The sequence below is a fragment of the Camelus dromedarius genome, chromosome 36 (assembly GCF_036321535.1).
Source record: "Camelus dromedarius isolate mCamDro1 chromosome 36, mCamDro1.pat, whole genome shotgun sequence".
Taxonomy (NCBI): Eukaryota; Metazoa; Chordata; class Mammalia; order Artiodactyla; family Camelidae; genus Camelus; species Camelus dromedarius.
Genome location: NC_087471.1, coordinates 13263327 through 13287778, shown reverse-complemented (window position 1 = coordinate 13287778; position 24452 = coordinate 13263327). Strand labels below are relative to the sequence as shown.

The 24452-nt window shown below is 45.3% G+C and overlaps 1 pseudogene; it reads right to left on the bottom strand.

The window, feature by feature from the left end:
• Nucleotides 1-1640: 1640 nt before the first annotated feature.
• LOC105100879 (membrane progestin receptor alpha-like) lies at nucleotides 1641-2647 on the bottom strand (annotated as a pseudogene).
• Nucleotides 2648-24452: the final 21805 nt, after the last annotated feature.

Below are 24452 nucleotides of genomic sequence, written 5' to 3'. Positions count from 1 at the left end.
TTTAAAGACAGGTTTTATCGTCCATGTGTTAGCATACGTCTGTTTTTGAACTTCAGCTAGAAGTACCATTTTGTGGTGACTGGTACTGACTGATTTGCATTTTACAGCTTACCACTGCGAGCTGTAGTCCTGTGGTATTAGTGGATAGTCTCTACATTAAAAATATAGCAATATATCCAAATGACAATTGCAGAATGAATACTGGCGCTACCGTGTACCTGTGTCCCCAAGGTTCCTCATCAGAATCCCACATTTCGTCCTTTGCTTATCATGTTCTCTGCCTGAGATTTATTTTTCTGGCCTCTAATTTTCTAGTTATAGAAGCTTCCTCTAGTAATGTCTCAGCATATCTGGCTTTTCTAGTGTGTTATTTTGTATTGTTGCTAATTTTGTTTACTTAAGTCTAAATTTTTTGCTGTCTTATTACTAAGCACCAAAACTTGCACATAGAAGATGTTCAAAGGTAACACATGCTGTTGGCACATTTTGCTAGCAAACCCACTTAAGTTCCATTTTTTATGTAATGTAAAATATTCATTCACAATTCAAGTTGTCTTGGTTTCAGCAAAAGGAGTTAGGATTTTTTTTTTTATGGTTTTTCCTGTCCTGAATTTTATTTATTTATTTATTTTTTGTTATCAGTTACTTTATTACATCCATTATATATCAGAGTCCAGATCACCCCTAACTCCAGCCCCAGTAAAATCCTTCCATACCTCTTGGCCTTTGGACAGGTCTTTCCCTCTGCCTGGAATGCCCCTCCTCTTCTCCATCTGCAAACTCCTTTTCACCCTGTGCAACCCAAGACCCCAAGGGTCCCAGGCAGTGCTAATTATTCCCTCCTCAGTGCTTCCCCTGATAGTTCATTCCAGTATTAAAGCCTTTACCATCCTGCATTGATCCACAGGGCCCAGTCAGTGGTCTGCCTCTGAGCAGAGGCCCAAGACACACTGAATGGATGCACACTGAGTCGTGAGCAAGGGAACCAGGAAAGACACGGGGAACAGAATGTGTGGGACATAGAAGCCAGAGCCAGGAGGGCTGGGGCTCACTGTCTGGGACAGTGACTGAAGAAGTACTGGATGGGATCCGTTTCTACCTGGCACAATATTCTACCTTAGGGGGCTCTCTGGAGCTCCAAATCTCCAGGCTGCGGTTCAAGGAACGGCGAGGTTCTGCACACATCTGGGGCCTGTCCTTTCCCTGTGCGCCAGTGAAACCTGGGTAGAGACGGGCTGCTGATGCCTCCCCTGTCTCTCAGCTCAGATCTGACTCTGACCTAAACCCCAACTGCGCCCCCTCCCAGATAATCCAGAAGCACCAAACCAAGGTCTCGGCCCCAGCCAATCCCCCACCCTCACTCCTAGTGAGATGCAGTGAGGGGAGGCAAACCAGAGTAGCTCACATCTCTCTCTTCCCCCTCCCAGGGCAGGGAGCTGGAGCAGGCCCAGAAGTGCACCCAGTGGCTCCAGCCAACCCTCAAGTCCAAGGACTGGCCAGTGCCGCCTCTGGCAGCTGAGGCACGCACAGAGAGTCACCACCGGCCAGACACAACTTTACTAGCACTTGTTCCCATCTGGAGCCACGCCCAGACCCTGGGCCCCCACTCTACCTCCCTCCCTACCAGCTGCCAGCTGCCTTCACTGGGTCTTCTGATCCAGATCAAGTTTGCGCTGTACCAGCTGGCTCAGGGGAAACGCCGTGAGGATGCTGCTGCCTGCAGTGAGCAAGAAGAGGCCAGAGAAGCTGTGGGGCCAGCGGGAGTGCAGAGGCTCAAAGGTGGGCCGCCGGGCCTCGTAGTCCAGCACCACGGCCTCCAGCTGAGCCAGTGTGCACAGAACCAAGAAGACACGGGAGAGCTGGGGGCCCCGCCCAAGGATGCGGCAGCTGCCAGGGAGGCAGCACTCAGGCATAAAGGCCGAGAAGGAAGCGGCAGCCAGCAGAAAAAAGGCCACCTGGCATTTGTGGTGAGAAGAGCCGGGTCGTCCGCGGCAGGGCTGGAGGACACGAGGGTGCGGCGCGCCACAGGGCTGATGTCCAGCGCGCAGGCCGGCGCCGAGGGCACCTCGGGCTTCTGTATGTGCCTGTTAGGAAGGCCAGGAAGAAAGGCAGCCCCGGGCAGGAAGTGGCCTGCACTGGGGCGTGCTGGGCGGGCTCAGTGGCAGAGCAGAAGCGTGCTAGGGCGCTGCCACACTGGGACACAGCCCCACCCACACGGCCCAGGAAGAAGCAGCGGTAATGCCAGAACTCGGACTGGGCCTGCGGGAGGTGAGCCAAGGCACCGGGGGAGAGGCAGGTGAAGGAGGCTCCGACACTGATAAGGAGAGGCAGGGCGTGCGCGTCTCCCCGGAAGTCCACGGTCCCCACAAAGATGGCCCGCCGCAGCAGCAGCACAAGGGCCGCCAGCAGGTGGGTCCAGACGTCACCGCCTCGTTGTGCCGCTGGAACGGCGCGCGGGAATAGGTGCACCAGGCACAACGCAGCCGCCGGTGGCCCACAGAGGGGCGGCGCTTCCAGAAGAGGGGCGGCACTTCCGCTCGGTCCGCTGTGAGCACGGGCTCTGGCTGCACAGGCGGCTGAGGCTTCTGGTGGTCCTGCCGCAAACTGGACGGGAGGTGGTGAGCTTCTGGGCCACCGCTATGGCCATGGCTGTGGCCCGGGCGGGAGGGAGCCGAGATCACACAGCAAGGTGGGCAGAGCTGGGCTGAGATCAGGTGTCCAGAGCCTGGCTGATGAATGTCAGGCAGACCTGACTGACCTCTGTCCCCTGCGGTGCTGCGAGAGGCCGTGGCCGTCTGGGCAGCGAGCCGGCAGTTAAAGGGGCAGCCGGTCGGAGGCCCCACCTGGAGCCCCTGTCCTGGATTTTAGATTTCCCAAGAAGTCGATTGGACACTGTATGCCCTCCTTAAAGAGTTTCAGTAGATTTTTAAAGTAAAAACATATATTCTACATGTATTCATTAGTTTATGTGTTTATTCAGAGAAATTTAGATCTTACTGTGACCTAGCTCATGCCTTCTCTGCTGGATATAACACATTATTGTACGGAATACGTACGTCGGTAATGCAGTGCGGCTTAACTGATGCTCCAAGAGCGCGGTCTTCGGTGCTGGTTCCCTTGCGTTTACACCCAGCACAACGTGTGCAGTCACTGTCCCCTTAGGCCCTAATGCTGTTTGCTCTCCCATCCTCAGCTCTGAATTACGCTGTGGAGTGGCTACCACTGCAGAGTAAGCCTGGGCTAGTTAGACTGAAGGGGAGGTTTCTCCGCGATGGTTCCAAGTCCAAGAAGTGAGGACAGAAAGTTAAGAAGGGCGAGCGCCAGGCGGAAGCAGAGAGGACAGTGTGTCGTGGAGCAAATGCGCCAGCACAGACCCCAAGCAAGCCCCACTCCGCCAGCCCCAAGATGTACCGTCCCTGCTCAGATATTAGGGGAATTCCTTGTTTTTATAAAGAACAATATTTATGAGAAAGTACTGTGATATGCCTTATTATTAATATGAAGATTTCTAATATGTCATGGCTGGTTGGATCACTGGTGAAAATCATTGGTAAAGAGTGAGTCTTGGTTTCATACCCAATTAATATTCTCATGCTCTATAACTAAGAGCATATGTAGAAAGATTCATTATTCATATGCTGTTTTGGAACTATTTCTTGGTCTCTGTTAATAACTCTCAAAGCTATAAGGACATATTTGTTGTTGTTTCAAAACGGTAGCTTCAGATTAACAAAGCATATTTTTAGTTCACAAGATTGGCAAGCAATTCATGCTGTGGACGAAACAGATAAATGATGTCACGTACGTGAGAAAGTAAATGCGATGTTAGCTCAACACCAGGAAGTGTGGGTTTCTGATATTAGTACATATGCTTATTGAATGAATTCATATTCAAGTAGTGCGAAATCCATGATGAGAGTATTTAAAAGTATAATAAGTACTGCATCTTTCAAGGCACCTTTTTAATAAATCACTGTTATGGAACAAGATAAACCATTAAGTAATGATAAATATGTTGATGAGGAACTGGATTATCTCCATGTTAAATAATTGGGCAGTCCAAAATATGAGGTCTCAGACATTCCTTCCATAATTTCTAAAGGTCTCATAAAATCATTCCCATTCTGTATCAGCCAAGGAGCAAGGACCATCAACAGCAACGGAAGCAAACAAGAGGGAAGTCACAAAACGTTAGTAAATCCTATGGTGAACGACAGGAAACCCCTTACGTTCAGCCTCTTGAAGACCTGCACGGTTTGGCATCGGCGCAGAGTAGGACGGACAGCGGCGCTCCCTTTGTTTGTGGGTCTTGTGGCCCAGACGGGGAAATGTCATCTACAAAGACGGCGATGTTGTGCGTCAGCTTTATGATTCTAACCCATGGAATTCTCTGTTTGCTTGTTTCTGTCCTTGATGAAGGCAGTAAACCAATGCTGTCCAAAGGCCAGGCGGCCAGTATACTCAGTTGAGATTCATTTGTCTCGTAAGATGAGCACTGTTCAAACCGTTTTAAAATGGTGCTTTGTGAAAAGTTTTTCAAAAATTGAGTGGAAAAATGGAAGCGAACAGTCAAAGATTTCAACAAGTTTCTGTCAATATGCTAATTGGACAGTTACCTGGTATGAGCACACTTACCTAACTCAGCAGTCTGGGTTTATGGTACTTTTTTTATGATTCCCAAATCCGAAAATTATGCTCACGTTAAAAATAAATATCTGATGTACATCATTTTATGGAACAGGCAAATAAATCTACTTACTGCAATACGGTAAATATATTGATCTATAAGCCACAACACTGGACCTAACCCCCTGAGCACCCCTTCAGAACTGAAACTCTCACTCCAGCTCCCTCCTGGGCTGTGTGAGCTGCCGCTGGGCCCCCAGCCCCAGGGGATCATAAAGGTCACGAATGACTCCTGCTGACAACACAGGCAACCCCACAGCTCAGACCACGTTTCACGAGGACACCCAAGCTCATGGAGGCTAAGTTACCCTGTGCACTTGGATTTTCTGCTTCCCAGAGTCACAGCTGAGTATTTCCCAATCTTTGCTTTGAGGAAAAAAATACGATTTGGGGGAGTCATCATCAGCTGAACCATTAGAATTTCGTGTATCATGTAGCACCTTCTAGATTTTGTATAGACGAGTTATTTGGCTTAACAGACAGAAAATTCAAAGTCATGAGAGATTAATTCTACCTCTAGTTTCAATACATTTTGAAAATTTATACAATTATAGTGATTTTTTTCAAATGCAGGTAGGTAAAAAGAAGACAATTGAAATCTCCCGAGAAACTACAAGCAATTTAAAAAAATCTTATATTGCTATGTGGCCAGTTAGATAACAAAATACACATGATATGAAGGCATTATGAAGTGTCCTCTCACCCAGAGCGTCTTCCCCTCACGCTCCTGTATTCCTTGGCTCTCTAAATTTGGCCTATGAATTTACTGGTATTATTGGCCCCAGGGGCTGGGGGTAGGTGACATTACTGGGCCGATGTAGAAGAACCCAAAAATGGAATCCAAAGAGTAGTAATTGAATTTAAGTGTGATACAAATCAAAATAATCAAAATGATGGTGATGGAGAAGGAAAGATGGAAACCAAGTAACTTAGAAAAACAGCGTTGTGAGTGTATACTGTGAGGCTCACACACATATACAACCACATACGAGTCTTACATTCTCACTAGAAAAGCATTTTCATAAAACGATGGGTCAAGAGTTTTCAGACTAAGTGGTAGGACTTTGTGTCTTGCAGGATTGAGCAAATAAATATACTGTGGATACTAAGAGCAAGTTTTTCACTTTCTGAGAAAGGAGCTACCAAAAAGGAGGGGGGACAGAGATAAGCCATGGTGGACTTTAAAGGGTCGGTGCAAACTCGTGCTCTTCAGTGCTGTCCACATGCAGGAGAGAGAGGCTAACGGACGCAGACGCACGTGCTTCTGTGCCTACTTCCCTGCCTCTGCCCACCAGGAGGATCGAGCAGCAACGAGAACAAGCAGCAGTCAGCACACCTGGCACCACATCTTCGTTTCTAGCTACATTCTCCAGGATTGTACCATTTGTATATTGGTACCATTCTCAAGTCTAGGTACCAAGACTTAGTAAAATGGCTGGGTCCAGGACAGGGGCCCAGAAAGACCAAGATGGCCTTGGGACATCGTGTGGCACCAGAAAGTGAAGTACTTAAAAAGAAAGAGGGTTCTTATTAAAGATACTGGAGCCAGCTTGAAGGAGCTCCATACTGGGGACAACCTGAGCAACTATATAAACAGTATTATTGAACTAGAACCATGAGAAAAAATACGTGTCAGTGAGCAATACTAACAAAACAAATGACTAGGGGCAAAGGTATCAACTCCTCCTTACTGTGACAATCTAAACTTTTTTTTTACACATTAAAAAAAAATTGGGGCAGGGGAGGTAGTTAGGTTTATTTATTTAATGGAGGCACTAGGGATTGAACCCAGGACCTTGTGCATGCTAGGCATGTGCTCCACCACTGAGCTACACCCTCCCCCCGAGGATCTAAATTATAAGTGTGGAATGCACGATAAACATGGAAAGTCTGTTTGACAGACATCACTGTAATTATCATCTCATGCAAGAATCATCAGTGGGTCTTAAAATTAGCTACTGAATTAGATTATAAGACACAGGATGACTGCACAGACTTGAAGTTTTATTTTAAAGGCGAAAAAGATGAACTTTACAGCTGAAATATCTGTCAAGCATCACCTTCACCAAGTGATCAAAGTTAACATCACTTGTAATGAGACCTGCCAACATCACCTACTTAAGATGCCCTGAGACACACTGCAACTGTGGATTCTTGTCAAAAATTCATAACATGAATATAAGGCAAAAGAAACAGCAGATGAACCCCAAACAAGAAACAGTCTATAAAGCAAGTCTTCCAAAGTATCCAGTCACGAAAGACAAAGACAGAGGAACTGCCCCGGGCTGGAGGACACTAAGGACGTATGAGAAGTAAATGCAGCATGGGTCAGCGGAACCATAAAATGATATTGATGGGACAGCTGGTAAAGTCTGAGTAAGATATGTAGATAGTTAATAGTATTTTTTAAATATGAAAATGAATATATGTATGTATATGCATGACTGGGACATTATGCTGTACACCAGAAATTGACACACTGTAATTGACTGTACTTCAACTAAAAAAACAGTATTTTTTTCAAGTTATTCCCTCGTTTTTGGTAATTGTCCTACAGTTATTTAAAATGTTAACATTCAGAGAAGCTGGGTGAATGGTATTTAAGAACTATTCGTGGTATTTTGGGAACTTTTTTCTATGTCTGAAATTATTTTAAAATAAAAATTTACAGGCGACTGGACCAAGATGGCAGAATAGGAAGACCCTGGGCTTACCTGCTCCCTGGACACACCGAAACTACAGCTCCGTGGAGACCAACGATCTCTGAAGACAACCTGAAGACCAGCACTGCAGCTTCCCCACAACCAAGGACATAAAGAGAAGCCACATCAAGAAGGCAGAGGGGCAGAGATGCAGTCTAGTCAGAACCCACACCACCGGGCAGGTGGCCCACAAGCAGGACTGGTATCACAACTGGCGATGTCCCCCTGAAGAGGAGGGGTCTGACCCCCGTGCCAGCCTCGACAGCTCGGCGGGCTTTACTGGGAAGATAAGCCCCCGTAACAGCTGGCTTTGAAAACCAGAGGGCCTTTCATCGGGGAAGCTGGAGCCTCCCCTCTTGAAGGGTACGTGCACAGACGCGTTCTGAGTCCCAGCACAGGGGCAACGGCGCCTGCGCCATATGGGAAGGAGACTCACTAATAATCTTAGGCTGTGTGCTGGAGGGGCGACTGTCTGCAGAACTTTCTCGGGAGGGGGGTGATGGGGGCATCATGTTTTTTAACTCTCCTTCCACCTACCTGGCTTGGTGCTGGCAGGTGCCACTCCATCAATTTATCCAACACCGTGTGTCAGATACAGCCTTCCCTGAGTACAAGCCCCACACAACCCGCTTACCCTGCTGGCCCGGCAAAGGGGCCCCACCCCTGGGCCAGCCCCACATACCAGCACACCTGCACTCGTACAGCGGCCATGGCACAACCACAATAGGAGTGGGCACCCCTGGAGCACCTGGCTCCAGTGACCATGGGGGATTGCGCCTCTGGACCTCAAAGGTCACCCTGTACAGAAGGCCACTGTTTCAAGACAGTGGAATATAGCTGATGTACCTAACACGTAGAAACAGAGTGAGAAGTGAGGCAAAGTAAAAAGACAAAAACAAAGCAAAACAAAACAGAATTAAAACCTTCCAAATGAAAAAACAAAACAAAACCTCAGAAAAAGAACTAAACAAAACAGAGATACGCCATTTACCAAAGTTCACGGTAACAGTTATAAAGATGCTCCCTGAACTCGGGAGAAGAATGGATGACCTCAGTGAGAACGTCAACAAAGATAAAAATATATAAAAAAACCCATCAGAACTGAAGAATACAGTAACTGGGAAATACACCAGAGGAAACCCAGAGCATGTTCAGAGGAGGCAGAAGGATGGCTCAGTGACCAGGAAGGCAGGGCAGTAGAAATCGCCCACTCAAAACAGCACAAAGAAAAGAGAATTTTAAAATGAGGATGGTATAAGGGACCTCTGGGACAACATCAAACATACCAGCATGTGCACTGCAGGGGTCCCAGCAGGAGAAGAAAGAGACACAGTCTGTTCAAAGAAATAAGGACCAATAACGTCTCCAGCCTGGGGAAGGAAATGGACCTCCAAATCCAGGAGGCCCGAAGATCCCCAAGCTGACTGAACCCCAGTAAGGCTGCACTGAGACTAGCTTGATATTTTAATTATAACTTAACATAAAGCATCTTAAAACATAAAGCAAGAGAAACACATCTAGTTCTGTACCAGGGAACTCCAGTAAGGCTGCTAGCTGAGTCTCCAGCATAAACGTTTACAGCTGGCACAATATATTCAAAGGACTAAAAGGGAATAACTAACAACCAATACTCTACCGAGCAGGTTTGTGATTCAGAGCTGAGGAGAGGAAACGGGTCCCAGACAAGCAAAGGGAGTTCGACATCACGCTGACCTCTCACGCAATTTAAAGGAACTTCTAAAATGGAGAAGAAAAGACTGACAACTAGAAACAAGACAATCATGAAAGACAAAGTCTCACTGGTAAAGGCAAACATATTAAGGGTAGTGCGTCAACCAGTGACAAAACTAGCAGGATGGTTAAAACACCCAAGTAGTAAGATCACCCACAGCTAAAACAGCTAGTTAAGTGACACACAAAACTGAAAACAAGACATGACACCAAAAACGTAAAATGTGCGTAGGAGGTGAAATGTAGTGCTTTTAATGTGTATGAACTTAAGTGACCACCAACACAAAACAGACTTCTATATACACAGGTTGTTACACGTAAACCTCATGCTAACCGCAAACCAGAAACCTAGGACAGACACATACAAAAAATTTTTTTTAAAGATTACAAAGTAACTCAAGAAAGTCACCAGATCACAAGGGAAGAAAACAAGAGAAGAAACCGTGAGGAATAATAAAAACAACTATAAAATTAACAAAATGACAGTAAGCACATATCAATAATTACCTGAAATATCAATGGACCAAATGCTTCAATCAAATGACATAGGGTGGATGAATGGATTAAAAAAAATAAGATCCATTTACATGCCACCTACAAGCAACTCACATCAGAACTACATGTGAAAGAATGAAACCTGAACGCTTCTGACACCATATACAAAAATAAACTCAAAGTGGAACTAGAGACATTAATGTAAAACCTGAAACCACAGAAGTCCTATAAGGAAAGACAGGCAGAGCAGTCTATAACGTCAGTCTTACCAATATTTAACTCGGGTCAAGCTCTTCAGGCAAGGGAGTCAGAAGCAAAAATAAGTGGGACTACAGCAACGGACAGTTTTCACACAGAGACGGGAACTCAACAAAACAAACTGCCACCTACTGAGCAGGAGAAGCTACCTGCAAATGACACAGCAGTCAACATCCAAGGCACATAAAGAACTCACACAAGTCAGTATCAAAATAACAATCACAATCATAATCATAATCTGACAAAAAAATGAACAGGTGACCTGAAAAGATATTTTTCCAGAGAAGACATACAGATGCTCAATATCCCTAATCATCATAGAAATGCAAAACAAACCACACTGAGCTGTCACCTCACGCCCATCAGAGTATCTGTCAGAAAGACAATAAGAAACTAACGTTGGCAAGGATACAGAGAAAAAGGAACCTTCACGCACTACTGCTAGGAATGTAAATTGCTGCCGCCACTACGGAAAACAGTTCGGAGGTTGCTCTAAAAATTAAAAGTATAACTAATTACCCGATTATCCAGCAATTCCACTTCCAGTATTTATCTGAAGAAAACAAAAACACTAATTCAAAAAGATACAGCCATCCTGTGTTCACTGCAGCAATGTTCATAAGAGCCAAGACATGGAAGCAACCCAAGTGTCATCAATAGATGACTGGACAGAGAAAATGTCACACACACACACACACACAGGAATATTACTCAGCCATTAAAGAATGAAATCTCGGCATTTCTGACAACGTGGATGGACCCAGAGGGTATTACACTAAGTGAATTAAGTTAGACAGACGAAGACGAATGCTGTCTGATTTCAATTATATATGGAATCTAAAAATCGAAAGCAAACAAAATGGAAACAGACTCACAGACACAGAGTAAAAACAGGTAGTTGCCAGAGGGGAGGGGGTTAAGAGCTGCAAACTTTTCAGTTATAAAATAAATAAATCACAGGGATGTAACGCATAGCTTAGGAAATGCAGTCGGTAACACTGCAGGAGTTTGGTGACAGACAGTTAATAGACTTGTCCTGGTAATCAATTCGTAAGTGTCAAAACACTGTGTTGTCATTTGAAACTAACATTATATTGTATGTCAACTATACCTCCATTTTTTAAAAAAAAATACGACCAAATACATAGTTAAAGTTATGATAAAAGAATAAAATACATTCTCTACATTAAGCAAAATCCAATCTGAAAATCTGCACACGATGTTAATTAAATATCTAATTCTAGAAGCAGGAAAGGTAGTATTTTTTACTCATGTGCTGTCTACTAAACAAACAAGGCAGAATCTCAAATAATTCTGGAAGAGCTGGCCAGTCGGATGGTGTAGAACTCTGTTTTCGTTATCCCTCTTTGTAAACACGTACAGTGAAGGTATTTCAATCAGGCCACTAATTTTAAATGAGTATTTGGACTTTTGATTTATTTCACCTTCAGTGTTAAACACCAAGCTTTTGTCTGGGAGGCGGAGAGGGTATCACGGACGCGCCTCACACGCCTTCCCCCGGTGGACGCGGGGAGACGGTAAACAGCTCACTGAACGAGCTGGCATTCAGGACCGCGCCCGTTGCCTGAGCTTTTGTTGTCGGTGCTGTCGGTATTATTGTGCGTGTCACTGCCCTGGTCTTTAACAAAAATAACTCAGCAGACCAGTGTTAGTCTTCCCTGAAGCTATTCAGCCCTGAACTACGTCAAGTTTGCGGCATTCGGTGAGTTAACACAGTCAAGCAGAAGGAGCACCACTGAGCTTCAAACATCAAACCTGACGGCACCCAAGCCTCAGAGCAGCCCACACGCCGCCCTCAGCTGCACTGGCCTTCGCGAAGGCAACCATCTTTAAACGCGCTGGGTCAGCTTCGTGTTCTGCTCAGCGTTAGGCACATAAAACCATCCAAAACCATCACGGCCCATGAATGTCAGTGGGACCACGGTCTGCTCTTTATAATAGACTTCATTTATGTCAAGTAAGACAAAAAAAAAAAAAAAAAAAAAAGCAGAGAGAGTCTGTGTACCGGGGAGGAACAAACCTGACTCCAAATTAGATCCGTTCCTCTGGCTCTAACCCTGTGCTCTGTCCTGCTGGTTCTGCATCTTTTGTAAAAGAATGCGGCCTAGAGCCTGAAACATCCAGGAGAGCCCATTCTCAAAGTGCCGCCCTCTCAGGGCAGAGCTCTTTCCCATTCACATGGAGATAAAAATAGAGACATTCGTCTTGTTGGAGGTTTACAGGGACACCACGACCCGCCCCACAAGGACGGCTTCAGGAACAATAAGTTTGTAACAGCCAGCCACACCTGCTCACCTTTTTAGTGTAAAAGGAGCCTGAGTTCTGACTTGGGGAAGATGGTTCTCAGGGACTTCAGTCCCCCATCTTCTCGGGCGGCTGTCTTTCCAAACACAGTCGCTGTTCCTGCCTCAACACCTCACCTCCCGGTTGACTGGCCTGTCCTCTGCGAGCAGAACGAGTTTGGGCTCAGTAACACTTGGCTGTTTCCCTAAAATGTGAGACGTTCATATTAAAATTAGAGTAAGCTGCTCCCTTTGTCCCCAGGAAGCCACATATTAAGGTGAATTCTGGAGCAGGCGTGTGAAAGCTCTGAATTTCGAGCTGGGAAAACGTACACTGGCGCATCATAAAGGAGGCATTTCCCTCAACGTCATGAATAACATTTCTATTTGTAATCCAGGGCATGAAAGACTTTGAAATGATTTCTGTGAAGAAATGTACGGAGGCTGCAGGGAGGCCAGGAGGGTCAGTTATGAAAGCCCTTTTGAAAGATTCCTTCAGAGTCTCAAAAAGACAGTAACCCTTTAACAGAAAGTACAATAATAAACATACACTACAGGGCCTCTCTGCAGTTCAGTTTATTGTATGTGTTTTTAAATCTCTGTTTTAGGGTTATATTTCAAAAATTCACATGTAATCACTGATGAGGTTTTGAATTGACTGTTTTCTCTCAGCTCACTCTTTTATATTATTAAAAAACAAGGAGAAACTAATGTATGGAATTATCTTCTTAAAGAAGAGCTCTGATCGCTTTCTCTCATTCTGAACCACAAAAGGGAAGCAGCCTCCTCAGTCTGGATTGAACAGGACCCCGGGGTAGCGGACCACACATCTTTGGGTGAACAGAAAGACCGAACGTGAGACTGCGTGTTTGGCTTACCAGTAAGACAGGAAAATGGTGCTTTAATTCACCCGTTATCTAAGCAAGCACTACTGTCATCCTGCCCCGTAGAAGTGTTAGGCAGTTACACAGAGACGAGAGGAAGAGGAAGAGGGGAAGAGGAAGGCAGGGAGCAACCCAGAAAATAACAGTACGCCTGCACTCCCAGTAAAGGGCTCCAAAAACATACCTTCTCTAAAGGAGGGCCAGCAAAGGAGCCACCAGGAGCCAAGGCCGGGCTGCGCGGAAGGACCCGCCTTAACCTGACCCAATGCTCATTATTACATAATTAACACTGCAGCCTGAGCCCCTCCTGTAGGTTTCTCCGTGTGCACCACGCGCAGAAGGGATGGGGGTGCCTGAGCACACGAACGCCAGCTGTCAATCAACTAATCAATCACAAGAAAGCCCCCGAAGCCAGGATGGAAAACAGGAAGAGCAAGGGAGCGGGGCCACTTCCCTCCCCTGCACGGCCCCTCCCAGGTTACGTCACTGATGAAACCTGTTTCTATCACGCTGTCTGCCTCCCATTAGAAATTCGTTTTTTTCTGATGACGAAGAACCAAAGTAGCTTTTATTCCCCTCCTCCTGGTAACAGCCCCGGAGGGCTGTGGGAAACAGGAGAAGGGAGTAAAATCTGTCTTCACCACGTTTATTCCAGTTCATTTTGTAAAGTCACGCGCGTGTTTAAGAGCACCCACCAGGCAGCACGGTGACCACACGCTTAGTGCTTCTGAAACAACACGTGTCACCTGGAGGCCGGAAGCCGAGCACAGGCCTCAGCGGGCTGAACGCGAGGCGCTGTCAGGGCTGCACTCCTTCTGCAGGCCCCAGGGCAGAATCTGTGGATTCCTCACCTTTTCCAGCTCTTGGACGCTCCTCGCCTTCTTTGAAATGCGGCTCTCTCTCCATTTCCTCCGGCCCATCATGCCTCCGTCCTGTGCCTTTCTCCTCAGCTTGTAAGGACTCCGTGGTTATTGGGCCCACCTGACAACCCAGGCCCCTCACCCAGCTCCAGGAGAGCCGGCAGCGGACTGACTCCCGTCAGCACCCTAACTCCCTGGTTGCCAAGCAACGGGACGTAGTCCCAGGTTTTGGAGAGGAGGATGTGATGTTGTGACCACCTCCACGAAATCCGTGTTCTCTAAACAGGGGATGCTGTTTTCCACACTGTGCAGCACATTTTGTGTTAGTTTTCTTAGCACGTCCTTTTAAATTCATTCGGAAGGGCAGTATTAGTTCCTGATATTTTACTTTTTTGATTCTGCAACCCATTTCCTGGCCTCAACAAAGCAGAAACCTAACGGAGTTGAGCGATATCTTTTCCCTCCCAGGAAGCAAGGTCCTTCGCCCACGGGCAGCTCGCCGGAAGGCACCACTTTTCTTCTCCCCCTCCTAATTGCTAGCTCTCTGCTTGTCCCTTCTGAGTTTCTCCCGAACACGCTAGTACACTTGTTTTTCTCTTATTGTTCACCTCTGCCTTTGCTGCCCACAATTATCACGCTCGTCTGTTCTCCTGGATTAATTCCGCTCCAGGCCAGTAAGCGAAGCTGTATCCCCTTCGTTTTGTAGACTTGGCACTTTGATGAGTGCTCCCCGGCTGAATCTCCTTCCTGGTGCAAGTCTCCCTGCAGAGCACACAACCGCAGAGTAAGCTGTACAAACCCAGCAAAAACATTCCCCTCCAAGTATTTTCTTGGAAAACCGCCTTGTTGGTTCAAGTGCTTAGAATCCCTTTCTTTCCTTTCTTCCTTTCTTCCTTTCTTTCTTTCTTCCTTTCTTCCTTTCTTCCTTCCTTCCTTCCTTTCCTTTCTTTCCTTTCTTCCTTTCTTCCTTTCTTTCTTTCTTTCTTTCTTTCTTTCTTTCTTTCTTTCTTTCTTTCTTTCATTAAAAAGCACAACAGGTGACTGGATAAAGATGATGTGGTATATTTATACAATGGAATACTATTCAGCCATAAAAACTGACAACATAACGCCATTTGCAGCAACATGGATGCTCCTGGAGAATGTCATTCTAAGTGAAGTAAGCCAGAAAGAGAAAGAAAAATACCATATTAGATCGCTCATATGTGGAATCTAAAAAACAAAAACAAACAAAAACAAAGCATAAATACAGAACAGAAATAGACTCATAGACAGAGAATACAGACTTGTGGTTGCCAGGGGGGTGGAGGGTGGGAAGGGATAGACTGGGATTTCAAAATTGTAGAATAGATAAACAAGATTACACTGTATATAGCACAGGGAAATATACACAAAATGTTATGATAACTCACAGAGAAAAAAAAGTGACAATGAGTGTGTATATGTCCATGAATGACTGAAAAATTGTGCTGAACACTGGAATTTGACACATTGTAAAATGATTATAAATCAATAAAAAATGTTAAAAAAAAAAAAAGCACAATAAATACCAAAAAAAGATGAACATACAACATACGTGGATTCTGGACAGATGACACTTCATGACGATCAGTCGTTCTGCCTTTACCAGCAGCAGTCTGGGGAGGGTGTTACGCAGTCTATACTGAAGTATTCCAAGTTTATGAGGAAACCTTCTTTTAAACAGAATCTCTCCAAGAGTTCAATGCTTTTCTCAAAATGTCATCAGCTTGATTATTTTATTGTCAGATTTTTTTTGCAGGGACGGATCCAGGATTTGGGACATTTCTATAATTTTTGGAGGCCATTTTAAGAAAAAGAATGCAAACATTATAAATACCAGGTGTATATTTGTTTGAATAGTTTTAGAATGAGAAATCACAATTATTTTAAAAAGCTGAAAAACATCATAAATATAACAAAATTCTGAAATAATTAAATGTATTTAATAATTGACACCTCAACAATCCTTTCTTTTCCAGTGGCATTCACCATGAAAATCCTGAAAATTTTCTATTTTCAAGGTAAATGTGCATTTATGAGAAATTAATCCTAATCATGATTTTATACAACTGATGAACAGGTTTCAGCAGCTCCCAGGTCTGTAAGTTTCCTGTCATGCTCTCCCTCCATCACCCACATACTTCTGGTCCCATGACCATGGCACAGGTGTAAATCACAAAGGGACTTTGGCTTGAGACTTTCAAGACACCACACAGGTGAGTCAGCAAGGGGGACGTCGTAGGATTGTTCCTGAAGCCACCCTTACAGCGGGACGTCTGCCAGTAAATGTGTACACAGGGCTGTGCCGTTTGTCACTAAGCCCCCAAATTACCCTTCATTCCTCTTCTGTGAAAACTGGTCTAAACGGTTTTTTACTGAAGTACAGTTGATGTACAATATTATATGTTACAGGTGTACAATATGGAGATTCACACTTTTTAAAGATTATGCTCCATTTATAGTTATTATAAAATCCTGGCCATATCCTGGTGCTGTACAGTATATCCCTGTAGCTTACTTTGTACCCGGTAGTCTGTATATAAACCCTTTGAATATGTTGCCAGCGGGCAGTGTTAAGCTTTTGAAGTAGAGGGTAGAAGCAAGACATTGAAAAGGAGGTGTTTACTTTCCTGATTTCAGCTGCTGCACTTTGCCTTTTTCCCCTTTCCTTCTTCTCTCAGGTGGTTGCTCAGGTGGGTGACCAGTGGCCCTCCCATCCACCAGCTAACCCTTGCCTGCACCCTGAACAACCCCTTCCTGCATGCCCGCTGATGCATGCTGACCCTGCAGGAGAGACCCAGAGTAACACTCCACATCCAGCGAGCTGCAGCCACACCTCCTCCAAAATTATCCACACCCAGCTTGAGGGCTCTCCCTCCACCCTGGGACACTGCAGGGCTTCTGTTAACATTTCCATATTTACTCTCCTATTTTATAACTTAACATGTCTTTATATGAAATTGTCCCCTTTAGACTGCAGTGTGGAATCTGTCTCCCAATTGGACTCAGACTGGGATGTGGGAATTACTGAAAACCATATAAATATATCCCATTAAATCCAAACTAATTTCTTCTTAGCTTGGACCCAAAAATGTCTGTGGCCATTAAAATGCCACTCATTGTTATGAGAGGATGACGTCAACTCATAGTTGAAAGAGACACTTTAAATCAGTGCACTTAGTTCCCTCCCCACCACTTAATATTGCTGTATACACACATGGATACGCATCTAGAACAAACGTGTACATGGCTGTGTAGCTATGGGGCACATCCACCCACACACGCACAGAGGAGCCTTGGGCTGGAAAGGGGGCATGGGAGTCAGCTCAATGAACACCTCTCCTCAGCCCAGAGAAGCCTGGTCTCTGGACAGTCATTTCCCAATAAAAACTCCACCCCAGGGCTGGCAAACTACTGCAAGCAGGACAAACCCAGTTTGTCACATGCTTTTGTAAATAAAGTTTTACTGAAACACAGTAGGCGTTGATGTCTTCCTTTAGGAAGGGCCGGTGGCTGCTCTCCTGGCAGAGTTGAGTAGGTGCCACATAGATCACGTGGCCCACAAGCCCTGACAGATTTACTGCTTGGTTCTTCACAGACACAGTCCCTCTGTGCTGGGAGGGACACCGGGAGCTTTACGAGTCAGCTGGCTGTTCAGGTCACACACACACAGAAGACGGAGCCCTCTGACGTCAGCTGTCCATTTCTGATCTCAGAACCCAAGAGCAGTTCTATGAAAAGTCAAGAGGCTGACGGCCACTATTTTCCTCACCACTCAGAAGCCTCTAAATTTTACATTCAAGATATTGAAGGCAGTTCCCGGTGCTATACAGAATTTTATTTTTTATTTATTTTTTTTATATATAGTGGTTATCATTTACAAATCTCAAACTCCCAAATCTATCCCTTCCCACCACCTTTCAATATCTTGTAACAACTTTTAATGAAAGGAATATGAGGGAGGAGGGCATAGCTCAGTGCTAGAGTGCATGCCCAGCATGCACAAGGTCCTGGGTTCAATCCCCAGTGCCTCCATCAGGTAAAGAGATAAATTAAACCTAATTACGCCCCAAAAAAGAAAACTAAAAAAAAGAATACATATATATATATATATATATATATATATATATATATGACTGGGACATTGTGTTGTACACCAGAAATTGACAGATTGTAACTGACTATACTTTAATATAAAAAAATTACAGTCAGTTCCTCTACTATGCAGTGAAATACTGTTAATGTCAAAAGTATGAACTCTAGATTACATGTTAAATGTGTTTTTTTAAAAACCACGAGTTAAAATATATTCAAGGAATTGTGCTGTGGAAGCAGAGAGGAATGGACCCACCAACCACTGCAGATAAAAGAAAGCTATTATCAGGGCACAAAGGCCAGGACCAGGAGGTCGTTTGGGGAGCACACTGGAGGAGACGAGTAGAAATTTGAGATGAGGCTGGAAACATAATTAAAGACTTCAGTCTGCAAGTTCTCTCCTCTTAAATGACTAGCATCTACAAAAGACAGCATTGAGGAAGGCTTATGTAAGAATCAGAGCATAATATAAAGGTCAGTGACTGAGTGAGATCCAGCAGAACAGCTTCCCTGCAAAGACCATGGCGTCCCGCTAAGCCATAGACGGTTCCAAAAATAAGGGAGAATCTTAGGAAGACGGAAATGAACGCAGGAGCTAGAATCCAATTTGGTCTTACTTCGTTTCAAGAACAATATGGGAGAAATAAATCTGAGATGCCAGATGCTCTCCTAAAGAGACAGGAAAAAAAAAAAAAACGGATGTGAAAAAGACATGTGGATCTTTCTCAAACAATGAAAATTAAAATAAGATGCTAATTACTTGGCATCTTTTTTTCTGTTCCTAAGTATGTCTTGCAGAAATATTTTAAAATATATACTCATATACAAATGGATATTTAGAATCAATCCTTTCTTTATCCATTAATTTAAATATACTCGTATTTAAAATCAAGTTTCCTTTCTGTGGCCACCTTGGGGGAAAGTAGATGTACTTAATTTAACAGTGAAATGTCTTTAGCTGTGGTGTCTGATCACAGAAGCAGCTAGTTTCCACGCTCCATTATTTCATCCATACCCAGATCTATGCACTGACTCCATTTGCTATATAACACGACTCACCACATCAGGGAAGAGAAGCTGCCTAAGCTGATGTGTATTTGAAGCATCACAGGAGGATAGAAAGTGCAGGATACTTTGAATTAAAAACTTAAATCACTTACAGGGCAGCAGGCATTGCTTTTGGTGTGAGCAGCCTTTCTTTCCTGTTTGTGTTTAGATGCAAAACGATGGTGAAAGTTTGCTCTAAGTGATCTGTCTGTGAAACTACTTAATCCATGCAGTTGTATTACTCAATACACAGAGGTTTGTCTATCACAGGTTTATTTCACTGCTGATGTATAAGTAACCCTAATAACATTGGTGTCTAGGAATTACCACTGGTCTCACAACGAGACACACTGGAACTCGACTTATTCATATGTGCATTTATGACGACCCCTGTCAGGATGGTGTCAGGCCACCGTTTCTGAGGAAGGGAAGAGCAGCTCATGAAGCAGGCTGGTGACAGATGTCAAGGGAGGCCTTTTCTTGGTGAGGTTCTCCAAAGCCAGGATGATGTGACTCCATAGGTTGAGAGAGTTACTTTTGTTAGTTGAGGCTCACAGAAGTCACTGTAATAAGACAGACGGCGAGAAAAGAATGTTGACTGATTAACTGTAAAAGGGACCTCCACCCCTTGTTGGTGAACTGTCTCAAGTCTCTCTTTGATCACTCCTCTTCTTAGTGTCCAGGTACCCAAATAACAAAAGAATCACAAAATATTTACTTAGCGTGTGAGTTGTGCAAAGAAAATACTGTATGTTCCTTCCAGGTCCTTGGTCTCACAAGAGAACATACTCACTCAGGGCCTGGGCATCTCTTTCTCAGCGTCCTCCAGACAGAGCTGAATGCAGACCAACACTACATGTCTTCTTTCCTGTTCTATCGTTATTTAGATCACAGCTCTCCTGCTAAGACAGACCGCCTTCACAGGGCTTCAAGGAAGAGGCCATTTTCTCAGCTTTCTTTGGTGCTATTCAAACGTTAGTCTTTTCAACTCAAAATAAGCACCACGATTTAGCAGAGATTTTGGTCACAGCTGGCTCGTCCCACTCACTGGGCTTTAGTTACAGTCTTGCCTCAGAGAAGGTCGATTCAGTATCTGCCCCGGGAAGAGGAGGAGGGGGAGACTGAAGCCCAGAAAAGAGCACGTTAAGCCCACGGCTGCCTCACTCGCTCGGGGGACTGAGTCAGTCCCACCTGTAAGTTAGCTGAGCAGGGATCTGTAGAAATATTAGTGAGCCTCGATTCACCACTGTTTCTAATTATTTTGAGAGCTGAGTTGGACTCAGCCTATTACTAAGACTTAGGCTCTGAGGTCTGGTGAGAAGGGGAGGCACTCAGACCATGACTAAAGCCACGTCACCAGCTTTTTAAAGCCTGGGGTCTCTTGGGATCCTCCCCCGCCCCTCCTCAACCCCGAGCACATCTGCCAGCTGTCTGGGTTTCACAGTTCCCTTTACCTCATCATCTCCTGCCCAGAATTCTGCGTGTCTCTGAGCTGTTGCCCGATGTCCAGTCTTTGCCCCTGATGAAAGTCTGGGGTGCCAAGAAAGACTTCTCTCGGCTCTTCTGCCCACCTCATTTCTTTAATAGCCGGCCAAGCCCTCCACTGAGAATCTCAGAAGAGTTTCTCTTAACCCTCTTGCCCTGGCCCCAGACCTTGGATGCCCCAGACCCCGACAGCCAGCAGAAGGCTGCCGGGTGGTTGCAGACATGCTCCATTGCCGGGCATCACTGCTGTCTCATCAGCCCTGCCAGCCCACGCTCGCAGCTAAATGTCCGTGAGACGTGGAGCCAGCCTCTCCCTGCTTCCGTCGCTAATAAAGTGACCCTTCTCCCACTGCTCTTTTCAAGGTAGCAGCAATCGTGGATCTCTTCTCTTTTAGGCAAGGCCTGTTACTTTCCAAAATCTAGCTCATTTTGATTTCCCCTGATGCCAGCTCTCTGATGGATGTTTAAAAGGGAACCACACTTTTTTGTTTATCCAGCTTGTTCTCGTTGTTAGGGCAGAACCAATCACCTCCTGCCACTTTGACAACCTAACCAGACATGGAATGAACTAGATTTTGGATCATTCAAATATTACTTGAAATAAGTGAATATTGCAAAAAGACTTTCACCACAACTCCTGCGTCCACCAAGTCCGTGCCTCCCTTAGTCACTTACACATCTACATGGACTTGTGGCTCTCATGGTCGGCCAGTGTGCTTCCTGGTTACTTATGTCCCAGACATCGATCCTACGTGGGTGCTCTCTCTTTCTCATCACAATAACCCCACAAGCAAAGCACTCTTATTGTCCCCATTTTGTGGGAGAGGAAACTGAGACTGTTTGCTGTATTCAATATCTTGTAATAACTTTTAATGGAAAAGAATATGAAAATGACTATATGTATGTATATGCAGGACTGGGACATTGTGCCGTACACCAGAAACTGACACTGTGATTGGCTATGCTTCAATTACACATATACACACATGTATATGTAACTGAATCACTGTGCTGCACACCGGAGACCAATACAACATTATTATAATTACACTTCAGTAGGAGAACACAAGGGGAAAGCCCTTTGGTGTTTCGGGGTCACCCGAGCACCTCCCCACAGGAAGCAGGTCCGTGCAGGTGCAGCCCTGGTGGGGCTGGAGCTGGGTGGGGGTCTCCTTATTCCTCACCCTCTCACAACACGTCCCTGTGTCGTGATTCATGCACACAAGTCTCTGGTGTCAACGACCTAACAGCAGTCGTTACTCTAAGGATATGCGAGGGCTTCAGAAACCATAATCCTCGATCTCTAACTGCGCCCTCTGTGCGGTGCTCATCGGCCTGTCAGTGCCAGGGCTTTGTGGATAAACTCCAGTTCCAACAAGACGGTTCTCAGGATTGCAAACCCCAGAATCTCCACACTTTCAATGGAGACACACAGAGCAGCAGATCTGCCAGGTGACTGCAGACGTGATCGCTGGCACGAAACCACAGCTCTCCCTTTCTCAAGAGCAGTAAGCCTGAGTATCACACTGAATGGATGTGGCTGTCTATTCCTCCCTTATACAAGCCGGGGCAATGTCAGCAACGCAAGCCCTACTTCACAAAAGACATAAAAACACCCCGACATGCCACTTTCAGGCAGGCTCGCTTTCAGTGAAACCCTGGCTTACTCAGATTCTGAAGAGAGGCCTGCGGGGCAGACCACGCAAAAACGCACGCGGTCTCTGCGTAGATGAGCCCGTTCGGAGCCACAGCACGAGACAGCTAAGCATCTGACTGTCAGCGTAGTGCAGGGATCGGTTTGTGAAAGTCACCTGGACTTTCAAGCTAAGCCCACAGGAGGACACCACTATCTGAATTATTTCAAAGGCTGCACAGACCACCTATTCTTGGTTTTCCTGGTTTTCCTGGGGTGCGTTCAGCCATTTTCTCTTTTGCTCCCCCCAGGAAACACACACACACGCATTCTGAGAGGCAGCAACAGAGAACCGAGGTGAAAAGTCCTGAACTTGGAGGCCGTCAGACGCCAGCTTGAGCCCCGTCCGACATTCACCCTTTACCTTGTGCCAATAACCTCAATATACTCGTCTCCTTAAGGTGAAGCAGCACCTTATCTACTTCATTTATTTAATCAATGTCTCTTGAGTAACATGTTCCAGGCATTGGAAATACCTAGGAAGTAAGCAGACTGAAAGCCATGGGGTGGGTGTCGCCAAGTCAAAACGCTTGGACCACACTCCAGGACAACTGGGGACTAAGGGCCACTCCTCAGTGCTGCCTCCCCGACTCTGCCGACAAACAGGACATGGTGAGGGGGAACACACCTTTCCCACTGGCTACTAAGAGATAATACATGTGAAAGCAATTTGCAAGTTCTTTTTTTTTTTAACTTTTTTTTATCGAGTAATAGTCATTTTACAATCTTGTGTCAAATTCCAGTGTACAGCACAATTTTTCAGTTATTCATGAACATATATATATTCATTGTCACATTTTTTTTCACTGTGAGCTACCACAAGATCCTGTATATATTTCCCTGTGCTATACAGTATAATCTTGTTTATCTATTCTACATTTTGAAATCCCAGTCTGTCCCTTCCCACCCCCCGCCCCCTTGGCAACCACAAGTTTGTATTCTATGTCTATGAGTCTGTTTCTGTTTTGTATTTATGGTTTTTTTTTTTTAGATTCCAAATATAAGCAATCTCATATGGTATTTTTCTTTCTCTTTCTGCCTTACTTCACTTAGAATGACATTCTCCAGGGACATCCATGTTGCTGCAAATGGCGTTATGTTGTCAGTTTTTATGGCTGAATAGTATTCCATTGTATAAATATACCACATCTTCTTTATCCAGTCATCTGTCGATGGACATTTAGGCTGTTTCCATGTCTTGGCTATTGTAAACATCACTGCTATGATCACTTGGGTGCGCAAGTTCTAAAATATAAACGTGAGCCCTGGAAAGCTGCCACAACTTACCAGAATCTGTGTGCCTGCGATAATGTCTACCAAAGGGAAGGAACAGAGCTATGAGTTTTCACCCAGAAATTATCTACCAACTGACCTTTCCACATTTCTAAGTCCTTCTTTTTATATCAGTAAATAACATTATTTTTTAACAAGAATATTTGTCCTTGAATCCAAATGAAATCTAGCTGTTTCTATTTTATCATATTTTTCAAATTCCATGGTGTGCTGGAATAAAATCTCAGTCCTCCTGAACAGGGAAAAACCCAGTCTTCCCCCTCCTGTAGTTTCCCTCTCCTGCGTGTCTCCTTTACTGTGTCCACACAAAACACACAGAACACTTCTGATCCCCAAATGTGTTGGGGTTTCCCCCCCACTGAGCACTTCTCCATGACACCAGCTGGGGGCCCTACAGTTTACCTCAGTTCTGACACTGTCTGCCTGGAGACATGCCAGGTCATGTGGGTTAAGGGCTCAGTCCCACAAGACTGCTCCCTCCCCACCTCAGATGCCAGTCAGCAGAGCAGGTCCCCAGGGATGCACAACTTCTGTTCAACTTGGCTACACACTGGAGGGTCCCATAGCTTCTCCTTGGGATCCATTGTTCGCTGGAAGGGCTCAGAGAACTCAGGGAAAACACATTATTCTGGTCACCAGTTTATGGAAGGATGTGATAAATGATACAGATGCACAGAGGAAAGTCTGGGAGGGCCCTGAGTGCGGGGCTCCTGTGCCTGAGGATGGGGGATGCAGGGCCCCCCCAGGGGTGGTGTGTCCCCCCGGGAGCTCTCCAGACCCGTGCTCTGGGCATTTTCTGGAGGCTTCTGCTCATAGGCAGGAGCAAATATTAACTCCATTTCTAGCCTCTCTCCCTTCTGTGCAGGTTAGGGCGTGGGGCTGAAAACTCCAAGCCTCTA